The sequence below is a fragment of the Battus philenor genome, unplaced genomic scaffold (assembly GCF_028537555.1).
Source record: "Battus philenor isolate CCGP_79_NKW_IND1 unplaced genomic scaffold, ilBatPhil1.0.hap1 SCAF_30, whole genome shotgun sequence".
NCBI lineage: Eukaryota > Metazoa > Arthropoda > Insecta > Lepidoptera > Papilionidae > Battus > Battus philenor.
In genome coordinates this window covers 2,544,029-2,554,160 of record NW_027181694.1, presented here as the reverse complement: position 1 = coordinate 2,554,160, position 10,132 = coordinate 2,544,029, and the positions used below count along the sequence as shown (strand labels likewise).

The 10,132-nt window shown below is 32.4% G+C and overlaps 1 long non-coding RNA gene across 1 annotated transcript; it reads right to left on the bottom strand.

The window, feature by feature from the left end:
- Positions 1 to 547: 547 nt before the first annotated feature.
- On the bottom strand, positions 548 to 7,481 carry LOC137927480 (uncharacterized). The gene is made up of 6 exons (XR_011107762.1): positions 7,437 to 7,481; positions 5,109 to 5,150; positions 3,966 to 3,992; positions 2,743 to 2,766; positions 1,884 to 1,925; positions 548 to 624 (listed from the first exon to the last, which is right to left on the bottom strand). It is a non-coding gene; the product is annotated as an uncharacterized lncRNA (long non-coding RNA).
- Between the last annotated feature and the right edge of the window lie 2,651 nt (positions 7,482 to 10,132).

The following is a 10,132-nucleotide window of genomic DNA, read 5'->3' as shown; positions in this document are numbered from 1 at the left end:
GATATAGAGATACAATTACAACACACTCGCGATGGAGAGTGATTATATCTTTTGCAAGGGTGAGAAAGATATATATCTTTTTTGTCTTTAGTTTGTAAGCTACCCATCTCTACTAGTTAGTCAAGAACTCCGTTCTTGCTAGATCTCTCGCAGATCGCATCATCGGCAGCAAAGACGGCGGTATCGCCCAAACCCTGATATTTCCAATATAATAAAGATGTCTGATTTTCAAAGATTTTTTTAAAAGTAAAAATAAAGTTTTCATTGGCTCACTCTGTGTTTGGCACTAATCGGTGTAACATAACTCCTAAAGATGCCCGTTGGCGGGGTGAAACATGTGTAGAGTGATTTGGCGGTGGCAGTTGTGTGATTCGCATTGTTTGCCGCATACGCATTTATCAGCGGGCTGGCGGGGCGGTGCACTTTGTTGCACGACTACCACTGCATGTGCGGAAGTGGCTAAATATTTATCCTTTTCTTACAAAGTTTACATTGTTAAACTTAGATAACACAGGATAAGTCGGGTAATGAATAAATTAAAACAAAATCACCGTGCGAATATGATATATTTATAAATAATAAATATCATTGTGTTACCCCATTGTTTTTAGCTTTTGGCAAGTTCTGGAAAAAAGTGTTTTTTTTTTAATTTAATATTTAGTACACTCTTATAACTAAAATTCGTAGTCATTGTTTCAAGCTATAGGACGCCCAATGTAAGTCATAGGGCTTTCCTCAAAGATATCTATGGAGGGATGTATTATAATCGCCAATATTGAAAGGCGGGTTGGCGATCGCAGTATAGTATTATAGGAACTTGTTTGTAAGCAGTGGCGATCCTATATAACTAATGCACAAAGTGTGAATTATACAAGATTGTATCCAGGGAATCGAAGCCACGACTATAATCGCAAGTTGCTGTCCTCTACCCCTAGGTCACCACTGCACATTTAACATGATTTGAAGATCTTCATTACAAGAAGTGGATATATTTATTTATGTATAAAAAATCTTATTTCTTTTAGTCACAGTATAAAGATAAAAAAGGTTGTGAGAAAAATTAATTAAGGAGGAATAAAAACCCTGTGCCAAAACAAGACACCAGAGGTCCCCAATAGCGGAGGACATAAAATAAATACATTTAAAAAACTTTTAAGTTAAACGGTATTTTGATACCCATATTGTGGTGGTTGTGGAAAAATATGTACCTAGTCCGCCATATTGAAACGGCGTCCATCTTGAATTTTAAATTTCGACATAATCATCGTGTTTTACTAGTGTAGCCCTTTCATTTAATACCCATATTGAGGGGGTTAAGGAAAAATATGTAATCCGCCATTTTGTATCGGCGGCCATCTTAGATTTATAATATTATTGATTTTATTATATTGTATTGTCATCTAAATTAAACGTGTGTACCAAATTTCAGATCAATCTGACAACGGGAAGGTGCTTAAATTTCAATTTCTAATTTTGACCCAAATAAATAAACAAATAAATTCCGTAATTCGATCTAAATAAAACCGTTTGAAAACAATACCACCCGGAGGGCTAATCAAACTGTGTATGCGAGTCACATAACATCTAAGCAGACAGAACAAGTAAATGGAAAAAATTAAATATTAGCTTCACCCCTGTGACACACGAAACTGTAACAGACCCACAAAAGAGTCGCTGAGCTTTTTAAAATATTATTTGCTTACATTGATAGACGTAGACAAGTATATATAAACCCCTGTAGAGTCCAGGGTCCAACCTGGAGGCTCCAACTGGACTACTTTAGGATCTATTGACCTACTAATAACTTTTGAATTTTCATAATTTTAATGACAATAAATTTATTATTTTAAATCTGTAATGATGTTTTTTTTATAAATACTTACGTGCCAGATCTGTTTTGACTTCTTTAATGATTTCGGTAACCACTGTTTGACAATAAAACAAGCAATTATATTAATTTATATATAAAAGCCAACAACAGCATAAATACTGTTCATAATTAATTAATAATGATTTTAATTTTAATATCTAATAATAGACTTTATACATAGACCACTTTTAATCGGATATGTTGGAAGTATATCGGGAATTTACATGTACAGCAGTGAATGTCATACGCCTATAAATAAATCTATATCAACAAGATGTCATCAGATATTATTCTTTTTAATTTATTCAAAAATAAAAGATCATATTAAATGTTTATCATTGTTTATGGTATATATGTAAGTTAATAATGTCTATTGAACATTATGCCTATTAAAATCATTTGACCAGGTAGAAGCCCCCTCTAAGAAATAGGCCTACCACAAATATCGTTGAATAAGGAATAATAATTTAAAAATATCCTTATTCAGCTATATAATAAAAATATAGTTGAATAAGGATATTTTGAATTTGGAAATTTGACTTCACGAACGATGTGTCATCCGGCCATTGTCATTTCAGACAAATAATTTTTCGAGCAACGGCAGTGATCTTAATTCTTTTATAGATCTCAAGATGATCCATGATTAACGGTAAATAATATGTTAAACAAATATTTTAAATGACTTTTATCACCTCTCATTTTTTTATATCAACATTTTTCTACACGTAAGGATATATCGTTTTGACAGGACAACGGTAAATAATGACGTAGCATCCACATTTGAAGCTTATGATTATTTGAAATTGGAACGTATGAATGTTGAATATTTTTTTTATACAAATTAATAGATATGTATAATTCTTAGTACTCACCATCCGATATATCTTGCACCAATGCTATAAGTTTAATATGTAAAATATAATTAGTATTTGAAGATTTATAACACACACATATAGATATATATTATATACGATATTACTTTTTTTTAAAATGGTGTGTCATGCATTAATTGAATTCAAAAGACGTTGAATAACCAGTCATAATATTTTTTTGTTGGTTATATGGCTAAAGGAGTGAGTGCATGGCTCATTTGTCAGTAAAAAAACTTTAGTCAACTGTCAATCCGTGTTAAGATTTAAGTTTTAAGAATGCAACAGTTTAATAACTTCTGGCAGTAAACTCTGCAAGCACAGATAGTAAATAATAATTGATTTTTTTTATATATAGTATTTTTTATATGTAGTAACCCTAATTTTGATAAAGATTTTTCTTACTTTATTATTATTTCTCTAAATAATTGATTTTTGTTAAGTGTACCATATTACATTGACAGCAAATCAGCCATAAAAACATTTATTCGTTTATTTATAGTTTATTCATTGATATTTATGTTTCCTTTTGGTTACTTTTTTAAATTTAGACCTATATTCCACAGACGTTAGCGTCCGTACCTTTTTTTTATAATTACGTAAAACAAATTCCGAATTTTTTTTACTCACGTTTTAGCTTGTTAACTAAGTAATCTCTTAAAATTCTATTAATTTAAATCGTAAATTATTTCAAACTATAATGAAATCCAATGATTATTATATTTTTTTAAATCATTGCTGCCTTTGTTTTTGAAGACGATCTAACAACGTTCAGTTTTCAAATTTCCCTATCCCTACTTCATATTGACAACCTCAGATTTTGTTTTGGTTGATAAATTTTTATTTTTCTTCTAGCCTTTGCCTTTGTGCAGTGCCAGAAGCCATAGGGGCACCTGTGAGTCGGGTATAAGGTTCGTCGGAAACCTTTATTATAATTCACATATTGCAACTATCAAACAAAATTCACATAGAAGTCACGTGTCCTTGTTTTCTTAACTAGATTTGAAAACCACATACAAGACCTAAAAAAAGTTTTTTTCTAGATCGTTTAAAACTAGATCGTAATATTTTTTATTATTATTCTATGTAAATTACCCCATTTTATACACATTAGTGTATTATTACCTTATTTAATATATTTGATTTGTGGTTTTACGTCTGGCGCGAATGTTACGGTATATCGTAAACCATTCAACGTATTAAGCATAGATAATAAATGTATTTACCAATTATGGAAGTTAAAGCAGTGTTGGCTGAAAATAAAAAACGGAAAAAAATATTATTTTACTTTCATAATAATTGACATTTTTATTCTACACAAATTTATACAAAGTCTGTTGCCATTTTATTTTAGAAATACGTAATTTATATTAAATCCATATAAATAAATATTAATAGCCAATGTTTGCTAAATGCAAAACTCAAGAAAGACTTAAACATCTTTTCTATATAATTTCTTATAGTATCATTTCACTTCACATGACAAAGAAATGAAAATTGCAAAGGAAATAGGAGAGTAACAATGCTTTTCCATTAATATTAATATATTAAAATACCCGATTTGACAACTGTCAAACGTTGAATATTTGTCATAGATTAAAAAATGCTTGTAAGTTTTAAGTATTTTTTTAAATTAATTTTTGTAATTTGTTATTGTTTATCATTAATAAATTAGACCCACGAAGAGATCACTGCGTGGAGATTTCCATTACCACTTCAGATGAGCTAGGGAGACCTTGGACCCTTCTACTGTGTATATCATTATGATTCCATCTCGCAGCGAAGTTCCGAGTACAGCCCTCTCTATTGCTCTTTCAGTGACCTGGACCTTCTTATAAGGCCCATAGTAAACGACCAAGTGTCAGGTGCATAAATCATATAGATCAGGGATACGCAACACGCGGCCCGTAAGTCGCTTGCGGCTCTTTAAACATTTTTTGCGGCCCGCCAAGCGTTTCTAAAATAATTTTTTTATCGACTTTCTGTCATCAATATATTGTTATAAAATTAATTATAATAAAATGGTGGTACATGCTGAAGCGAAATAATTAGTTAATAATAACCACTGCACTGCAAGTATATACTTTTATTCGTTCTTGTTTATTTTTATTCTGCATTAAGATTTGTATATTTAGTTATTTTTATGTTTATTATAAATAAAGTTTAGTATATTACTAATATGTTATATGCGGCCCGCCAAAAAATGTAAAAATGTTGCTCACCCCTGATAAAGATGATCAATAAATAAAAAAACATTCAATATATTCATGTATGTCTATGACATTAAATTTAAGACCAGCATGTGTCGGATTCGGCCAGTATATATATATATATATATATAAAACATAATATATAACAACTTTACTTACCAATGTTGTTAGCAGATTCAGTGGCCTCGGAGGCGATGTCAGCTGAGGAGAATTATTAAATATATATACATATACACTTATTTGACATTAGATTTATTCATATTGACAGATTAAAAATTAAAAATAGTTCGATACAAAATTTGACATATGTTTTTTTTTTTAAATCGTAATGTCATCGAAATCAGTTAAATACAGATAATATTTACAACAAACTTTTTTCCACAACCTGTTTCGGCGTATTTACGTGATTTCATCACGATATCTTTGTAACCATAAGCCTTAGGGACATGAAACTTAGAAGAAATATTCCTTTTGCTGAGTGAAAGTCAGCTAATACTATTATTAGGTCCCTCTATTCGATTTTAGAAAATTCAATTGGAGGAAAATTTAAAGTTTGTTCATTGAGCTTGTGAAGCAGGAACCACAAAGTCCTTCACCATCATAATCATTTCAGCTAAAGGACTTAGATTGTTGAACACCTTCGCCATAGATTTCTAATAAGGTTGATGGAAGCGGCCTTTATTCTACATTTTCCGGCAACCCTAACTATACCAACTGTTCACCTTATATGTGGTCAATCTTCACTAGGCTTGCCATTTGGCCTGTCCACTTAGTTCAGTTCGCCAAACCCTTGACCTTTGATAGTTAACTTCTTTCGTCTAGGAATTTCATATCTAGTTTGATCTCATAGAGAAATTCTGAGCTTGTTGATAAGACCTGATGTGAGAGACCACGATTCTGTGCCCTATGTCATTTGGAATTTAATTAAGGACAAATGTTCTTAATGTCTTCCATCACCATTTGCAAATTAAGGATGTTATATAATAACATTATCTGTAAAGCTATGGAGCCCGGACCCTCAAGTTATGTGCGCCATTTTCCTATTTTTTTACATACTCTTTTCATTACTATATCTTTTATGCCTTCCTTTTATCCTTGACATGTACTATCTTTTACTCATTTGCAAATTTTCCTTCACATTCCCTGATCACAATTTCACATTAAATACCATATAATTTTATAACTCATTTTTATATAATACACTTTATTTTCAGTCACAAAACACAATTTTCTAAAAAAAAAAAACATTATTTTGCCTTTATTCCTTTCTATATAATTTGTATCACAGTTTTGTTTATCTATTTCCTGCGAGTCTTGCTGACCCTTAGTATCTGGAGTCCAGTCTTATTCCTATGTATAGTTATCTGCACCACGTTTTTTACAATACTCAAGAAATGTATGGCGCAGATTGTCATCGGAGGGCGACGCTTGCTCCATCTATGTTCTCACGTCGACTTAGGAAGCAGAGCGCCTTTCGACCATGACAGCCGGCAAAGATATGCACGTCTGGTACATCTTTAGGTCACAGATGCACGAGGGATTCTCCTTGAGCTTGAACTTATATAAGTACTTAGAGAACCACTCTCGTGCCTGTACTTCCAGATGGTGGACCAGACATCTGTCAAGCTGGATTTTCGGGATGGGGAAGTACGGCATCCGCGAAGAAATTCCTCGCTGTTAATACCTTCGTACCTTCTGAATATATCCTATTCAATTCACCAAGCATATCCAGGTTAGCTGTCGCTTGACGGAGGGAATGGAGCATTTCGTATTCTGGTCTCTTTTACCACTCTACACACTTGATCTGATTTGCTGTATCCTTCTTGTTACCTTCTAGGTTTACGATGTTATTTTTTCACATTTTAGAAAATACCTATAGACTATAGATTTCAGGAAGTGATTGAAAATAAATACATTTAAAAACCTTTTAAGTTAAACGGTTTTTTGATACCCATAGTGTGGTGGTTGTGGAAAAATATGTACCTAGTCCGCTTTATTGGAACGGCGTCCATCTAGAATTTTAAATGTTGACATAATCATCGTGTTTTACTAGTGTAGCCCTTTTATTTGATACCCATGTTATATCAAACCCATGTTGAGGGGGTTAAGGAAAAATATGTAATCCGCCATTTTGTATCGGCAGCCATCTTAGATTTATACTGTTATTGATTTTATTATATTGTATTGTCATCTAAATTAAATGTGTGTACCAAATTTCAGATCAATCTGACAACGGGAAGGTGCTTAAATTTCAATTTCTAATTTTGACCCAAATAAATAAACAAATAAATTCCGTACGGGTCGAACTAAAAAAAACCGTTTTATAAAAAAAAGAACAGCTCGAGTGAGTTTGTGGTTGCGTTTAGAACCTTTGCAGCTTTATTTTAACACTATCAATATAGGGGATCTCATTTTGATTCAAGTTAGTATCAAAATTACTTCTGTGTATGATGTCCACTAGTGATCATAATGAAAACTTTAACTTACCCACACGATTAGTGACATCTTCAGCCTGCGATAGCAGGTTGGCTGAAAAATAATGATTATTGTATTATATATGTCGCGCACACCTCACAGGGGGCAAATTGATTGCTAAAGGGGGCAATTTGATATAGAATTTCAATAGGAGGGCTTAATAATTTTTGAAAGACTTGGATTGGAAAAGATCATAGCGGTGTGGTCAAATTGATTCTTCTCTTTTCACAGATATTTTCTCTCGCTCTTCATTTTATCACTGGTTGAACGCTTTCGAAATTCTTTTTGAACAAATCAATAAAAAAAAATCGTTCCATTGTATAAACCTAACCAATGAGCGTGTAGCATACAACGAAACTTCTCGAACGTTTTTATCTCTGCCAATGTACGCTTTTTGATTCTTTAAAAAAAACTCAGGGGGTTAAGTGACATTCGACCTTAATGCATTAAACATAAGGTCCTATATAGCTTCACGTGTTAAATACTCGTATATGTTATACATAGCCGACAACGAGAAGTTTCGAGATGCCATGTCGTCTTAAACTATGTATATATATATATATATATATATATATATATATATATATGTACACATATATATCTACATTAAATTAGTGTACTGAACGTTGTATCTATAAATATTTGTATAACTTACCTGCCCTAGCTTTCTTAATAGCTTTGTGCACTTCCTCTGTGGATAAAAAAATAATAAAAATAAAAATAAATTAAAATATTCTTGCATAAATAATACCAACAGAATCGCATGTTTGAGTGATTGCGTGCACGCCATATAAAGCGCAGAATACATCACCGCTGAGGACCCAAGGTCCTCGATATCACAGACCGGTAGCGTATGGCGTCCACCCACAAAATGGATAGTTGATTTAGATAAGATAGTTGGGTTGACAAAACTTCGTTACTGTCTACTTAAAGGTGGTCTGAAATTGAACAAATCATTTTATTTACGAATAAACAGATGGTCGTGTACAGATATTTCGCTTAACTGCAAATTGACCCCCATTTTCATTTCATGGACCACCAATTTTTTTTCGCTGACGTAGACCCCTTGCAGGTTGTTATAGACCCCTAGGGGTCGATATAGACTACTTTGGGAATCACTGAGCTAATACAATACGTCAGGTGACGCATCTGACGTAGATTTTTTTTTTAGTTTATTAGCTCCCGGACTTCGGATCCGCGAGCTCTGAGTCTGATGAAGGTAAGGAAAAAAAGGACCAATGTTTAGCTACTTCCGCACATGCAGTGGTAGTCGTGTAATGAAATGCACCGCCCGCCAGCCCGCTGATAAATGCGCATGCGGCAAACAATGCGAATCACACAACCGCCACCGCCAAATTACTCAACATGTGTTTCACCCCTCTACGGGGCATCTTCAGGAGTTATGTTACATCGATTAGTGCCAAACACAGAGTTTGACTCTAGGATGGACTTCCGCGAGGTAACGCCTGATTCCATTAAATATGCAAATTATCTATTACAAGTAATACGATTCTGTTAAATAATAACGAATGTGCTTTATGTTCACCATTTGCTTTTACACCTATAACCAATCACCCTGTATGTGAAACTAAAACTAGCCATGAGAGAATCGAGTTCGACATACTACGAAGTTGTGTTTCTTCAAAAGATGGTTTACATTCTAGTTGCACATTAATAGTACTCGCAGCTGTTCCGATTTTATGGTTCATCAAAGTTTTCAAATAATTCTTTTAGATCAGGGAAGAGCAACATTCGGTCCGTTTAACATATTTATGCGGCCCGCCAAGCATTTATAAAATTGAACTTCTTTTATCGACTTTCTCATAACAATATATAGTGATAAAATTATTTATAATAAAATGGTTGCACATGCTTTACTAAAATAATTAATTAATATTAACTACAGATCAAAGCTGAGTAATGCAAGGTTATAAAGTTGCCTACATATATATACGCTTGTATCAAAAAACGGTTTAAAAATTTCTCATAATAATCTTCAATTATATTAGTTTTTCCATTCTTATCTTGTTTATTTAAATAGTGCACTGAAGTTAGAATACCCTTTTATGTTAATTTTTAAAAAAAATAATATTATGTAAATTATTAATATGTATTACATATTGTGCAGCCCCACAAAAAATTTGAAAAAATCAAATTCGCCCGTTGTATAAAAAGGTTGCACACCCCTGATATAGGTTCTATCTTAACCATTATACGGAAATGGGATAAGTAGCGGTTAGTGGTTGTGTACATACAAACTAACATATATTTATTTACATACATAATTTAAATATATATACGCTATGGAGAAAGCTATGCCTGTAGCTTCGCTAGGAGATCAACAAGTGGACCAGAGTCATGGTTGTGATTTTGTACATTTTATAATTATGTTTATAAAAAAATTAAGTTTTGTAAATTATTTACAAGTGTTACATTATGTGCGGACCGTCAAAAATTTTTAAAATTCATATTGATCCGTCGATTAAAAAGGTTGCTCACCCCTGTTCTAGATAAATTCATTATTACTCACCGCTTATCTTCTGAATGAATTTTTGAGCGATTTGTGCTGTGAAATAAAAGAAATAGATATTTTATCTATAACTCAATGTATATTGTCATATATAAGTCTTATATATTAAGAGATATATATATATAAAAAAGTATCCTTATTTCGCGCTATGACTTGAAAACTTCTTTGATTTTATTTA